Source organism: Mya arenaria, chromosome 16 (assembly GCF_026914265.1).
Source record: "Mya arenaria isolate MELC-2E11 chromosome 16, ASM2691426v1".
NCBI classification, from domain to species: Eukaryota; Metazoa; Mollusca; class Bivalvia; order Myida; family Myidae; genus Mya; species Mya arenaria.
The window spans coordinates 11,762,490-11,779,577 of NC_069137.1; the positions used below are offsets into that span (position 1 = coordinate 11,762,490).

At 38.9% G+C, this 17,088-nt stretch overlaps 1 long non-coding RNA gene across 1 annotated transcript; it reads right to left on the minus strand.

Annotated features, from left to right (window-relative positions):
• Positions 1-60: 60 nt before the first annotated feature.
• Positions 61-16,569, minus strand: LOC128221175 (uncharacterized). Its single transcript, XR_008258909.1, has 4 exons — positions 16,489-16,569; positions 6,171-6,502; positions 1,724-1,804; positions 61-180 (listed from the first exon to the last, which is right to left on the minus strand). It is a non-coding gene; the product is annotated as an uncharacterized LOC128221175 (long non-coding RNA).
• Positions 16,570-17,088: the final 519 nt, after the last annotated feature.

A 17,088-nucleotide genomic window follows, 5' to 3' on the forward strand; every position in this document is an offset into this window, starting at 1 on the left:
TCTTCTAAAACTATTAAATACAAAATGTTCATATTTCTATAGCATTTTAGATACCTTTCTGTTTGAAATGATTCCATACAATTACTGCAATCGGGATTGCAACAATCAGGATGACTGCAATCACTATAAGGACAATAGCCCACGCTGGCAATCCGTTGTCTTGCACTTCCGATTCTTTTTCTGGAAGAAACAAAACATGTTTGTCAAATAGTATTCTTTGTCAGAAACATATGATGATGTAAACTACATATCCATGGAAGTGGATGTGTCACCTGTTTGGAGTGCTATCATTATTCTGATAATATTCAAACCAAGTGTATGTATACAAAATCAACATTGCTAATTGCCATTTTTTATCAGTTTGTAAAAATACTAACTAGAGATTGCTTTTTTGAAAAAGCGCTTGTCTCCCCTATTGTGTGGTCGTAGCTGAGAAAAAATAAATGATGGACATAAAATTTGTAATTCTGGACGGAAGACGAACCAACAGTGAAGTTTGGTTTATTCACCCGTATCAAATAGTGAAGAGAAGAAAGTGTTGTTGAATAATCTTGGAAAATGTAAATGAAGTTTGTATTGTATGAAGTGCATGGGCGCAATTGTTATTCAATTATTTGATCAGAAACCATTTTTCAGCTCAAAGTCATCGTGACCTTGACCTTTGACCAACTGATCACAAAATCAATAGGGGTCATCTACATGACCAACTTGCATACCAAGTATGAAGTTCCTGGGTGCAAGCCTTCTTTAGTTACTTTAGTAACCGTTTCTTCACCTCAAGGTCATGGCGACCTTCACCTTTGACCTTTTGATCTCAAAATCAATAGGGGTCAATTACTAGCCATGAACAAATAGTATACCAAGTATGAAGTTCCTGGACCCAAAGGATCTTTAGTTATTGAGCGGAAACTGTGTTTTCACCTCAAGTATACTGCGACCTTGACCTATGACCTACAGATCACAAAATCAATAGGAGTCATCTACTAGTCATGACCTACCAGCATACCAACTAGACATCATGACCAACCTCACTTCAAAGTTTGGTGAACCTAGATCAAAGCATTCTCCTGATATTGCACGGAAATATTTTTTTTACATTAGAGGTCACAGCGACGTTGACCTTTGACCTTGTGACCCCCCAAAATATAGGAGTTTTCTAAACCTCATGATCAACCTCCCTACCAAGTTTGGTGAACCTAGGTCAAACCATTCTCAAGATATTGAGCGGAAATGTTTTTTACATTGGGGGTCGCCGCGACCTTGACCTTTGACCTAATGACCCCAAAAACAATAGGGATCTTCTACACCTCATGACCAACCTCCCTACCAAGTTTGGTGAACCTAGGTCAAACCGTTCTCAAGATTTTGAGCAGAAATGTTTTTTTATATTTGGGATCGCCGCGACCTTGACCTTTGACCTAGTGACCCCAAAAACAATAGGGATCCTCTACACCTCACGACCAACCTCCCTACCAAGTTTGGTGATCCTAGGTCATGCGGTTTTCCAGTTATCGATCGGAAACGAAGTGTGACGTACGGACGGACTGACGGACAGGGCAAAAACAATATGTCTCCCCCAGAGAGGGGGAGACATAATTCCATACTTGCACTACTTTTATGACAAACTGGGTACAATTAAAGGTTACTCTGGCACAGTTTCCGGATGCTATCGAAGTGTAATTACTTCTGAGGATTAAATGTTGGATTAATTATTTAGATTTACCGTTGGTGTCTGTATCTGTCTCTGTTGACCTGTTAAGAGGAACGTCAGTTTCGGGATCCACTTCTTGTGCACCATGAGGAGCTGGAATATCTCCCACTTATTAATCACATGTTAATGATATTCATTAATTTGTGGAGCAAATCTATCATTAACAAGAGATGTTTGTCAAACATTATGCCCCCCCTGAGCACCATGTTGTCAGGATTATATGGACAATTGAATGAAATATGCATGGACCGAAATGACAGCTGATTTGTTGCTGTTTTAAGATTATGACCATTAAAGTGTGAGTATAAAGTGTGTTATGACCGTCATGACCTTTGACTCTATGAACTCAAAATCCAGAGTCATCAGCTGGTCACCAGAAACCTAAATGTCAAGTTTGAGGGCCATGGGTGCAGGCATTGTCAAGTTATCACAAGACAAGTTTTTTTCGTTCAAGGTCACTGTGACCTTGACCTTTGACCTGATGACCCCTTAAATCATAAGGGGTCATCTACAAGTCAGATGCAACTCCAAGTCAAGTTTAAAGGCCATGGGTTCAGGCATTGTTGAGTTATCACTCGGCAACCTTTTACCATTCAAAATCACTGTGAACTTGACCTTTGGCTCTATGAATCCTAAAATTAATAAGGGTGATCTACTGGTCAGGCTTAAAATCCATGTCAAGTTTAATGATCATAGGTTCAGGCATTGTTGAGAAATCAGTGGGGGAAGATTTGTTAACTTTTTTGCGTTGAAGGTTACTGTGACATTGACCTTGGCCTGATGACCCCCAAAGTCGATAGGGGTCATCTACTGGGCAGGCCCAACCTTCATGTCAAGTTTGATGACCATAGGTCCAAGAATTGTCGAGTTTGCTTTCAAGGTCACTGTGACCTTGACCTTTGACCCCTAAAATCAATAGGGGTCATCTACTGGTCAAGCCCAACCTCCATGTCAAGTTTGAGGGCCATGGGTGCAGGCATTGTTGAGTTATCACTTGGACAACATTTTATCATTCAAGGTCACTGTGACCTTGACCTTTGGCCCAATGACCCCTAAAATTAATAGGGACAATTTTCTGGCCAGGCTCAATCTCCAAATCAAGTTTGAGGGTCATGGGTGCAGGCATTGTCGAGTTATCACTCGGACAACCTTTTACCATTCCAGGTCACTGTGAACTTGACCTTTGGCCAGATGACCCCCAAAAACCATAGGGGTCATCTCCTGGTCAGGCCAATTCTCCAAGTCAAGTTTGAGGGCCATGGGTGCAGGCATTGTTGAGTTATCAATCGGACAACCTTTTACCATTAAAGGTCACTGTGACCTTGACCTTTGACCCATTGAGCCCAAAACAATAGGGGTCATCTACTGGTAAGGCCCAACCTCCAAGTCAAGTTTGAGGGCCATGGGTGCAGGCATTGTTGAGTTATCACATGAACAACCTTTTACCATTAAAGGTCACTGTGACCTTGACCTTTGACCCATTGAGCCCAAAAAACGATAGAGGTCAGCTACTGGTCGGGCCCAACCTCCAAATCAAGTTTGAGGGCCATGGGTGCAGGCATTGTCACGTTATCACTCGGACAACCTTTTACTATTCAAGGTCACTGTGACCTTGAACTTTGGCCTGATGACCCCCAAAAACAATAGGGGTCAACTACTGGTCAGGCCCAACCTGCATGTCAAGTTTGAGAGCCATGGGTGCAGGCATTGTTGAGTTATCACTCGGACAAGCTTAAAAAATATTTTACCATTAAAGGTCACTGTGACCTTGACCTTTGACCCCCAAAATCAATAGGGGTCATCTACTGGTCAGGCCCAACCTTCATGTGAAGTTTAATGACCATACGTCCAGGGATTGTTGAGTTATCACTCGGACAAGCTTTGGTCTACCGACGGACCGACCGACCGACATACATACCGACATGCCTGTGCATAGCAATATACCCCTCTTCTTCGAAGGGGGGCATAATAAGCCAATCAAATTGACGCTATGCAATTTTTGCAAATAATTTCTAATCTATTAACTGCCTATATATATGAGAATATATTTTAATATTATACCTCACATAGATTTGTCCCTTCTTTATATATATAATCTCGATTGGTCCGTATATTACTGTATTTTGATGAAAATCAAGTTTTATGACGTCAGCGGTCCATATTATATTTTTGGCCGGTCCGGACCTCGCCAAAAATGTAATATGGACCGCTTACGTCATGCGATTGGTTAGTGCGGCTTGCTATTTTCACAACGGCGAAAAATTGTCGCAAATAAACATTATCAGGTTTGTTAAATAAAACACATTTAAATCGCTTTAAAAAATTGTCTTGTTATGAAAAGTGTTCGGTATACTATAAGAAATATAACACACCACTTCGGGCCATATGACATTATAAGGACCGATGAGTCAGCCCCGAAGGTGAATGGACCTCGGCTAATGCCTTGGTCCATATACACCTTTGGTGGCTGACTGGCCGGTCCTTATAATGTCATATGACCCTCAGTGGTGTATAATATTTCTTAAATAAATAAACTTGATTATGACAAAACCTGATGGAGTCACGCTCAAGTATGTTTCATGGATAAGAGGCAGACTGGTGTCCTTTTTGAGAGGCCCTGAGTGATCGAAACCACAACCAATTTATAGTAGGGCTTTAACACACAACCTCTTGATAGAAAGGCAGGCGTCAATATCACAAGACCACTGTCATCCTACTGGGGATCAAACTATAAACGTCTTGGTTAAGAGGCAGAAGCCTATAACACAAGCCCATTCTTACCCTACTTGGGATCAAACTAACAACCTCTTGGTTAAGAGGTTGACGCCGATACTACAAGAATACTCACATCGTACTGGGGATCAAACTAACAACCATTTCGGTAGAGAGGCGGACGCCTATATCACAAGACCGCTCTCATCATACTTGGTATCAAACTAATGCCCTCTTGATTCAGAGGCAGAAGCCTATATCACAAGACCACTCTCAACCTACTTGGGATCAAACTAACAACCTCTTGGTAGAGAGGCAGAAGCCTATATCACAAGACCAATCCCACCCTACTGGAGGATCAAACTACAAACTAACAACCACTTGGTTAAGATGCGGATGCCTATATCACTATACCGTCCAGTGTGTGGAAGTATACCAACGCCAATTGAATTATGACAGCCCCCCTACCCCCCTCCCAATCCTGGCATGAGCACTGCCGCTCATTATGTTCCATAATTGTATGAAGTTACATTTCATCAAATAGTTGTTACGGACTGACCAACCCTAATAGAATTATGACTCCCAGGTCATTATCCCATAGAAAGTGACACATGGATCATTACATATCGACTCCCGCGTCATAATATTACAACTCCTCTAGACAGAGTTATTATATTCCGGGTTGTCGTTTTTCTAAAGGGATCAAAATTCTTTCTTAGAGATCAAGAGATCATTTAACTTAGTGGAACGGGGTCATAAAAAAGTTGATTAAGGGCCATAATTTGTAACATGATAATATAGTGTTATGTAACCTTATTGTGTGATGACCATAAAAAAACTGTGTGATTTAGTATCAAGTTGATTTAATAAAGGGTATAGAAGTGAATATCATAATTTGTCCTAAAACCTTAGTTCCAAAGTCAATCAGGGGCCATAATTTGCCCAAAAAATTAAACCTAAAATATTTTGTCCTTGCAAAGTTGAAGCCAATCAATCTAGTTTTACAATGGTACAGTAAAGAATATCCATGGATAACAAAATACATTATGTACATTCGATGAAAAATCATTCTATTTTTTAGATAACAAAGTGGCATAGCCAGGGATGGAAACTTAACGGTTGCCTGTTCGCCCGAGGTGAGTTATTTTCAGATCGGGCGAGTTAATTGTCGCAGATGGTAGTCCGGCTGGGCGATAAGTTTTTTTGGGAACACGTTTTCTTTTTCATTTTGCAATTATTCCTGTCGTAAAAATGACAGATCAAAACAAACGGCAGACGCTTGTTTTCGCTTTGAGCAAATGATCAATACATTTACCCCTCTCGGCGCTATTGTTATATCCAATGAAATCGCTCGATACTTATGCTCTGGCTCGAACAGCCAATGAAAGCGGTCGTTTTAGTTTTATTCTTTATTGTAATGGCGGCGCCCTAGTCAACCGTTGTTGTGACATTTTATAAACAATGTGGCGTTTTTGAAAGACTACTTTTTTCAGTCGTAAATGATTAGTTATATGGTTTTAAGAAGGAATAAAATTTAACATTGTTCTTTTTTTGCTAGAAAATATGGGCTCATAGATTTTAAGACGGGCAACCAAAACCCCAAAGTTGGTTGCCCAGACGGGCAACCAAAACCCCAAAGTTGGTTGCCCAGACGGGCAACCATGCTGGCAAAGTTAGTTTCCATCCCTGATAGCTCTAAACTATCCCAGCAATAGGCCTATAAATTACATACTAGACTGTTACAAACCTCTCACAGTATAATTCAAGTTGACAGAGTCATTGAGGAGTGGGTAGGCTTTCCCATCAAGTGTGGCATTTTATATCCCTTGGTAGATGATATGTTCACATTCAGCTGGGTTCCAATGCAACGATGTATTATAAATATACAACTTCCCCTTTCTGTGAGGAATATACTATACAATTCCATGAATTTGGGATCTCTGATTTCTGCTTCATGTCTAAAAACGCAGCTGCCAACAGAAACATTGTTCACTGCCACATCACAGATATCATTGTCATCTTTGGGGAAGACTTCCACCACAGAGCAATTTTGAACATCAACATGGAAGGGTTTTTCTCCTGAAAAAAACAATGAGTTAATGTGGAAATGGCAATAACCCTTTACCTGCAAACCAAGCCATTTTAGGTCTGCCAGTGTATGGCATATCAGTAGTCAATAGATAATTATTCCCTATTTATATAAGTACCCCTACTGCATATAAGATAAATTGAAAATATTGGAAGGTTGAATCCTATGCATTTGAAACTTATTTTCTATAGTTTCTTTAGGATTTATCAATAATTTATCAATTGAAATTTAGTAGGTTATTTCATTTATAATCCAATGATTTATTTTTATTTCATTATATGAAAAAAATATAAATAACTTTTTACATTGAGTTGTGTTTATTTATAAATAGTGAACAGAAATAAACAAGAGCTGTCACAGTATGTGACGAATGCCCCCGAATGTGATATTGACCTATGAACAAGGTCAGTACATGAAAAATTGATCTTGCCTTTACGTGTCAAATACATATGGCAAGTTATTTTAAATTGCCACTGAACATAAATACCACCCATATTTGACAACCTACACTCTTATGACCATATACTCAGCATTCCATTGTAAATAAACACTCAGTGTATATTTCACCTTAGAGGAAGGGACATGGGTCTTGCAAGCGACACGTTGTCTTGGTATGTCAAACACATGTGGCAAGTTATTTTAAAATCTGTCAATACAAGAAAAAGTTACAGCCCGGACACGACAACCTATACTCTATGTGCTTATATGCAGCATACCTTTGTGAATAAACACTAAGTGTGACCTTCACATTAGAGGTAGGTACACATGTCTTGCATGCGACACATCGTTTTGGTATTTAGAACACATGTGGCAAGTTATTTTAAAATCTGTCCATACAAAGGAAAGTTACAGCCCGGACACGACAACCTATACTCTATGTCCTTATATGCAGCACTCCATTGTAAATAAACACTAAGTGTAATCTTGACCCTAGAGGTAGGGTCACGGATCTTGCACGCAACACGTCGTCTTGGTATGTAGAACACATGTGGCAAGTTATTTTAAAATCTGTCCATACAAGGGAAAGTTACAGCCCGGACATGACAACCTATACACCATGTGCTTATATGCAGCACACCATTGTGAATAAACACTAAGTGTGACCTTGACCTTAGAGGTAGGGACAGGGGTCTTGTACGCGACACGTCGTCTTGGTATGTAGAACACATGTGGCCAATTATTTTAAAATCTGTCCATACAAGGGAAAGTTACAGCCCGGAAACAAGTTATTGAGACAGACACACGGACGTACGGATGGTGCGATTTTAATATGCCCATTTTAGGGGCATAATAAGACCAGTTAAAGAAAATAATATCCCCGAATTGTAAATTTAATTACATCCAAACGTTATATTGATCAATAATTGATATTATCAAACTATTGGATTCTGTCAATCAATGTACTGATAAGCCATACACTGGCAGGTCTAACATGGCTTGGTTTGACACAGGTAAGGGTTTATTTCTCACAAACGCAATTTAGTAGTAGTGTGTGTGTTTATAGAGGACAAGGTTAAGACTGCTGACCCATATCCAAAACAGTGTTTTACCTGAGATGACATCTACACACTGGCAAATTATTATCATTCTGACAAAAAGTCTGACTGAGTTTCTTGAAGATTGGATCAACACTGATGAAAAGAAACTTCAACACAATATTCTGTCTTAATATTTTACCTCATGACCAAGTTTTTGACCAAGATTACACATGTTACACACTAGTCTTAAATATCATGTTTATAAATATTCTGTCCAAGTTTCATGATGATTGGATAAAAACTTAGGTTCCCGGTATTAATGACACAGAAAAAACCACACCTTTTTATGTTGACACCCCCAGAGAACCCTCAACCAAGTTTCCACCATTTAAAAACAGGAACTTTTTTTATAAATAGTCTGGCTAACAAAACCACATTTGTAGATTGTTTCATTTCACCCGGTCATGATAATATATTGAATTATCAAGAAGTTAAAAATTTGCAGAAAAAAACCTAACATCATCATGTATAATGTTTTATTTGTTTAAAATAAAGTATTACATAAAACTGAAAACATTTGTGTTTTGGGTTACTAAGGCAAAGATTTTTTGCGCCCCACATTCAGGGCTTCTGATAAAGGTATCAGGTTCTACATATAATGATAATGTTTAAGTCGCTTTTTTCGCTGCCTTTAATTACCTACAACCAAAACAAGATCTTTCGATTTAATGCCCTCATTTTGTTGGAGCACAAAGCATTATTTAAGGAATGAATTGCGGGGTTGGTGTCATTATCTGGGGTATGAACGCAATTGGGTTGGTCAATGTGTGTGGAGTAAGGACTCCACGCGTACTTTGACCAACCCAATTGCGTTCATATCCCAGATAATGACATCAACCCCGCAATTCATTCCTTATATTTACACCAATAGTTCATTATTTCATTCAAGAATTGTTAAAAAAATATTTCATTTCATTTAAGAAAACCTTTCAGTAACCCGTTCTTACCCATTCGGTAAATAGAACGACCCGACTATAACCGGAAACATTTTTTTCAAATGACGTCACAATAACGCGGGAAAAGATCAACCACTTGAAATCACTTTAAAACGTAAAATTGAAACACTTCTGGTACCAATATATTTAAAATATAATAAACTAACACTTTTAAAAATGTTGAGCTATATTTTACGGGACCTGCAGACACAATACAACCAATAACAAGATCAATAGCTCTCATGTATATTGTTATGCAATGAATTACGATCCGAACATATCCGAAGATGTTGCGTTCATCGATTGATGAACGCAATTGCCGAAAGGCAGTTCATTTAAGGAATGGAAGTTGAGGTGTAAATATATAATATTAAGGTATAAAAGAAATTATTTAAAGCAAGATTTACAAGTCTCTTGTCTGCATCATGATAAGCATGGCATAAGAACCTTTGAAGGAAATCTTTGGCAACCTTTTGAAATGAAAATGTTAACAAACTGAATAATAATCAATTCATAATCTTTCAGAAATCAACTCATATTTGGCAGAGCTATGGATATTTCAATAACTTGCAAAAGGCAGCCACTGGAAGTGGTTATGGGACAATATCATAGACAGACTTGATTTAATAAAAAAGAACTGATTTCAAAGGACAACTGACCTCGGTCAGCAATTTGCTGTGGACCAAGTAGACTAGCCTTCTCGCTAACTATGGGTTGACGTCCATGAGGCCTTGTTGACGACTTTATAGCAAGGGGCTTGGACAACAGCCCTAGAATCGCTGATTTTGTGACTGTAATAGAAGAAACAGGTTAATTTGGATGCTCTTAATATCAATGATTATTGTTTAAACCATATCATTTCATTTAATTTCTCAAAACAAATCATTTTAATGGTCACACAACACATTTCAAAATCAGTGAGTAATTTTATAGCCAATTTATAACTACAATTCTTGATCTCTTGATATTTGCTAGTAGCCTTGGCCCTCTCGACTTTAATGAAGACATAGAGGATATTTGTTTATTTCAGTGTAAGATCCTATTTTATTTCACCAGTGTCATAGATATATAGTTTTTCTATGATCACGAGTGAAATATGAAATAAACAAGAGCTGTCACAGTATGTGACGAATGCCTCCGAATATGACATTGACCTACGAACAAGGTCAGTACATGAAAAGTTTATCTTGCCTTTACGTGTCAAATACATATGGCAAGTTATTTTAAATTGCCTCTGAACATAAAAAATACCACCCATACTTGACAACCTACACTGTTATGTCCTTATATTCAGAATTCCCTTGTAAATAAACACTTAGTGTATCTTTTACCTTAGAGGTAGGGACATGGGTCTTGCACACGACACGTTGTCTTCGTATGTGGAACACATGTAGCAAGTGATTTTAAAATCTGTCCATACAAGGGAAAGTAACAGCCCTGACACGACAACCTATACTCTATGTCCTTATATGCAGCACTCCATTGTGAATAAACACTAAGTGTGACCTTGACCTTTGAGGCAGGGACATGGGTCTTGCACACGACACGTCGTCTTGGTATGTGGAACACATGTGGCAAGTTATTTTTAAATCTGTCCATACAAGAGAAAGTTACAGCCCGGACACTACAACCTATACTCTATGTCCTTATATGCAGCACTCCATTGTGAATAAACACTAAGTGTGACCTTGACCTTTGAGGTAGGGACACGGGTCTTGCATGCGACACGTCGTCTTGGTATGTGGAACACATGTGGCAAGTTATTTTAAAATCTGTCCATACAAGGGAAAGTTACAGCCCGGACACGACAACCTATACTCTACGTCGTTATATGCAGCACTCCATTGTAAATAAACTCTAAGTGTGACCTTGACCTTTGAGGTAGGGACACGGGTCTTGCACGCGACACGTCGTCTTGGTATGTGGTACACATGTGGCAAGTTATTTTAAAATCTGTCCATACAAAAGAAAGTTACAGCCCGGACACGACAACCTATACTCTATGTCCTTATATGCAGCACTCCATTGTGAATAAACACTAAGTGTGACCTTGACCTTTGAGGTAGGGACACGAGTTTTGCACGCCACACGTCGTCTTGGTATGTGGAACACATGTGGCAAGTTATTTTAAAATCTGTCCATACAAGGGAAAGTTACAGAGCCGGACGGACGGACGGACGGACGGAGGGTGCGATTTTAATATGCCCACCTTCGGGGGCATAAAAACGATCTTACACTGTAATAAACAAATTTTCTGTTTTTTTATGCTTATGGACTTTAAAGGATGTTTTATACGCTGTTACCCGTGAGACGCCTCTCAGGCAAATTATATATATATATATTTATGTATATAATAGCTGATGACGTAGCTGTCAATTTTCAATTTGTTCAGAAAACGGTTTGTTCCGACGCCGCCGCTGGGGCGATTAGTATAGCCCTCCTTATTCTTTGAATAGTCGAGCTAAAAAGCATGAAACTTTGCTTTCAACACGAGGAATGAAAATTTGACCCAGAGACCTAGTGTTTTTCCTAAAAGGACCCATTTTAACAAACGTTCAAGACAACATAAAGACAAGTATTCTGACAAGAATGAGAGCAATGAAAACTGTCTTATGGGGAGTAACATGCAAATGTTTCATAACACTGAGCGGAAAAGCCAGGCAATTTTCCTTATTTAAAAGTGTAATTAAGAAATTCAACATAGAACTAGAATGGGCTTTTGAGAAAAGCGCATGTCTCCCCCGAAGGCTTAGTAAACAGACACTTACCATAAAAATGCAAAGGCCTTCAAGTGCTGCTGTTTCTCAGGGAAAAAACGGCAGGTCTTTTATGGACAAAAAACAAAATAAACAAAATGCACGAAAGTTGAAATGAGACGCCAGTTATTGATCGGAAACGGTTTTCATCTTCAAGCCCTTGTGGACTTGACCTTTGACCCAGTGACCCCAACTACTGCATGACCCTTACAAGCATGCAAAGTTTGGAGACTCCAGGTAAAGCATAACTTAAGTTATTGATTGTTAATAAACTCTAAGTGTGTCCTTGACCTTTGAGGTAGGGACACGGGTCTTGCACGCGACACGTCGTCTTGGTATGTGGTACACATGTGGCAAGTTATTTTAAAATCTGTCCATACAAAAGAAAGTTACAGCCCGGACACGACAACCTATACTCTATGTCCTTATATGCAGCACTCCATTGTGAATAAACACTAAGTGTGACCTTGACCTTTGAGGTAGGGACACGAGTTTTGCACGCCACACGTCGTCTTGGTATGTGGAACACATGTGGCAAGTTATTTTAAAATCTGTCCATACAAGGGAAAGTTACAGAGCCGGACGGACGGACGGACGGAGGGTGCGATTTTAAAATGCCCACCTTCGGGGGCATAAAAACACTGTAATAAACAAATTTTCTGTTTTTTTATGCTTATGGACTTTAAAGGATGTTTTATACGCTGTTACCCGTGAGACGCCTCTCACGCAAATTATATATATATATATTTATGTATATAATAGCTGATGACGTAGCTGTCAATTTTCAATTTGTTCAGAAAACGGTTTGTTCCGACGCCGCCGCTGGGGCGATTAGTATAGCCCTCCTTATTCTTTGAATAGTCGAGCTAAAAAGCATGAAACTTTGCTTTCAACACGAGGAATGAAAATTTGACCCAGAGACCTAGTGTTTTTCCTAAAAGGACCCATTTTAACAAACGTTCAAGACAACATAAAGACAAGTATTCTGACAAGAATGAGAGCAATGAAAACTGTCTTATGGGGAGTAACATGCAAATGTTTCATAACACTGAGCGGAAAAGCCAGGCAATTTTCCTTATTTAAAAGTGTAATTAAGAAATTCAACATAGAACTAGAATGGGCTTTTGAGAAAAGCGCATGTCTCCCCCGAAGGCTTAGTAAACAGACACTTACCATAAAAATGCAAAGGCCTTCAAGTGCTGCTGTTTCTCAGGGAAAAAACGGCAGGTCTTTTATGGACAAAAAACAAAATAAACAAAATGCACGAAAGTTGAAATGAGACGCCAGTTATTGATCGGAAACGGTTTTCATCTTCAAGCCCTTGTGGACTTGACCTTTGACCCAGTGACCCCAACTACTGCATGACCCTTACAAGCATGCAAAGTTTGGAGACTCCAGGTAAAGCATAACTTAAGTTATTGATTGTTAATAAACTCTAAGTGTGTCCTTGACCTTTGAGGTAGGGACACGGGTCTTGCACGCGACACGTCGTCTTGGTATGTGGTACACATGTGGCAAGTTATTTTAAAATCTGTCCATACAAAAGAAAGTTACAGCCCGGACACGACAACCTATACTCTATGTCCTTATATGCAGCACTCCATTGTGAATAAACACTAAGTGTGACCTTGACCTTTGAGGTAGGGACACGAGTTTTGCACGCCACACGTCGTCTTGGTATGTGGAACACATGTGGCAAGTTATTTTAAAATCTGTCCATACAAGGGAAAGTTACAGAGCCGGACGGACGGACGGACGGAGGGTGCGATTTTAAAATGCCCACCTTCGGGGGCATAAAAACACTGTAATAAACAAATTTTCTGTTTTTTTATGCTTATGGACTTTAAAGGATGTTTTATACGCTGTTACCCGTGAGACGCCTCTCACGCAAATTATATATATATATATTTATGTATATAATAGCTGATGACGTAGCTGTCAATTTTCAATTTGTTCAGAAAACGGTTTGTTCCGACGCCGCCGCTGGGGCGATTAGTATAGCCCTCCTTATTCTTTGAATAGTCGAGCTAAAAAGCATGAAACTTTGCTTTCAACACGAGGAATGAAAATTTGACCCAGAGACCTAGTGTTTTTCCTAAAAGGACCCATTTTAACAAACGTTCAAGACAACATAAAGACAAGTATTCTGACAAGAATGAGAGCAATGAAAACTGTCTTATGGGGAGTAACATGCAAATGTTTCATAACACTGAGCGGAAAAGCCAGGCAATTTTCCTTATTTAAAAGTGTAATTAAGAAATTCAACATAGAACTAGAATGGGCTTTTGAGAAAAGCGCATGTCTCCCCCGAAGGCTTAGTAAACAGACACTTACCATAAAAATGCAAAGGCCTTCAAGTGCTGCTGTTTCTCAGGGAAAAAACGGCAGGTCTTTTATGGACAAAAAACAAAATAAACAAAATGCACGAAAGTTGAAATGAGACGCCAGTTATTGATCGGAAACGGTTTTCATCTTCAAGTCCTTGTGGACTTGACCTTTGACCCAGTGACCCCAACTACTGCATGACCCTTACAAGCATGCAAAGTTTGGAGACTCCAGGTAAAGCATAACTTAAGTTATTGATTGGAAACCGTTTTTCATCATCACTCTCTTTTTGGACCCAGTGACCCCAAAATCAATACGGATCATCTGCCCAAGAAGACCTACCAGCATGCAAAAGTTCAAGACTCAAAGGCAATAGGAACTCCACTTATTGATCGGAAACCTTTTCTTATGTTCAGGTGTCTGTGACCTTCACCTCTGACATAGTGACCTCAAAAACAATGCGGGTCTTGTACACCCGAGTAACATCTCTACAATTTTTGGTAAACATATGTGAAAGATATTACACGCAAATGATTTTTACATGGAAGGTCACCACGACCTTGACTATTGACCTTGTGACCCCCAAAACAATTGGGATCATCTAGACATCATGACCAACCTCACTTCAAAGTTTGGTGAACCTAGATCAAAGCATTCTCCTGATATTGCACGGAAATATTTTTTTACATTAGAGGTCACAGCGACGTTGACCTTTGACCTTGTGACCCCCCAAAATATAGGAGTTTTCTAATCCTCATGATCAACCTCCCTACCAAGTTTGGTGAACCTAGGTCAAACCATTCTCAAGATATTGAGCGGAAATGTTTTTTACATTGGGGGTCGCCGCGACCTTGACCTTTGACCTAGTGACATAAAAAACAATAGGGATCTTCTACACCTCATGACCAACCTCCCTACCAAGTTTGGTGAACCTAGGTCAAACCGTTCTCAAGATTTTGAGCAGAAATGTTTTTTATATTGGGGGTCGCCGCGACCTTGACCTTTGACCTAGTGACCCCAAAAACAATAGGGATCCTCTACACCTCACGACCAACCTCCCTACCAAGTTTGGTGATCCTAGGTCATGCGGTTTTCCAGTTATCGATCGGAAACGAAGTGTGACGTACGGACGGACTGACGGACTGACGGACTACCGGACTGACGGACAGGGCAAAAACAATATGTCTCCCCCAGAGAGGGGGAGACATAATTTACAACCAATGAAGTAATGTGAGTAACCTGCCTTTGATTGAAAATACGTCTATGTCGAAATAAACTCTCTTAAATGCAAGCTTCATGACAGTATATTTCTCATCAGTATTCAAAATTACTATTAAAAAAATCCCTAAATATCCAATGAAGTGATCCTTATCAATGGGTAAAAATGGCACCAATAACGAAGTTCATGCTGATTCAAACCCTGTGAAGATTAATTAGATTATACCCACCACCATCAAATTCAATGTACTTTTTTACAAAACATCAATTCCAAATTTAAGCAACTCTACAGCAAAGTAATTTTTAAACATAAGATGATGCCAGTACCAATTTTTCTGGTTCATTAAATAATACAAAATGCAATTATGAATCAAATATATTTAATACAACCAAAAAAAAAAGTGTTGTAACAACGTTATCTTACACCTAATATAATGGATGTAGGATAAGTTGCATTTGAATATACTTGTGTTTGCTTCTAATCTTTAATTGGGAGCAATTGAAACTTCAACAAAATAGGGGTATATCCCATAGCATTTTGAAAAATCCCACAGATTCTTCAAATGATTTCACATGTCCCATTTATTGTACAGATCATCACCTTTCTCAGTCGGTTGCAGTAGTTGTGAAGCTCTTGGCATGCGGCTGAGGGACTCGTGGCCGAATGGTTCCAACAGGTTGGGTTCAGGTGGTAAATAACTTGTAGAAGCATTCAGAGGGAGAACTGGTCTACCTATGGTACACAATTTTATGATAGATAAATGATGACACAATCACATTATTATAACAATCAACATTATCGTTAAATAGGTGTGGCATTTATACTGCTCAGATCATATCGTTAAATAGGTGTGGCATTAAATAGGTGTGGCATTTATACTGCTCAGATCATATCGTTAAATAGGTGTGGTATTTATAGTGCTCAGATCATATCGTTAAATAGGTGTGGCATTTATACTGCTCAGATCATATCGTTAAATAGGTGTGGCATTTATAGTGCTCAGATCATATCGTTAAATAGGTGTGGCATTTATAGTGCTCAGATCATATTGTTTAATAGGTGTGGCATTTATAGTGTTCAGATCATATTGTTTAATAGGTGTGGCATTTAAAGTATTCATAGAAGCATTTATATTTTCTATCTGCTCAGTGAAAATGTCAAATGATACACATATTGGAAAACTGATTTCAAAGGACAACTGACCTCGGTCAGCAATTTGCTGTGGACCAAGTTGACTAGCCTTCTCGCTAACTATGGGTTGACGTCCATGAGGCCTTGTTGACGAATTTATAGCAAGGGGCTTGGACAACAGCCCTAGAATCCCTGATTTTGTGACTGTAATAGAAGAAACAGGTTAATTTGGATGCTCTTAATATCAATGATTATTGTTTAAACCATATCATTTCATTTAATTTCTCAAAACAAATCATTTTAATGGTCACACAACACATTTTAAAATCAATAAGTAATTTTATAGCCAATTTATAACTACAATTCTTGATCTCTTGATATTTGCTAGTAGCCTTGGCCCTCTCGACTTTAATGAAGACATAGAGGATATTTGTTTATTTCAGTGTAAGATCCTATTTTATTTCACCAGTGTCATAGATATATAGTTTTTCTATGATCACGAGTGAAATATGAAATAAACAAGAGCTGTCACAGTATGTGACGAATGCCCCCGAATATGACATTGACCTACGAACAAGGTCAGTACATGAAAAGTTTATCTTGCCTTTACGTGTCAAATACATATGGCAAGTTATTTTAAATTGCCTCTGAACATAAAAAATACCACCCATA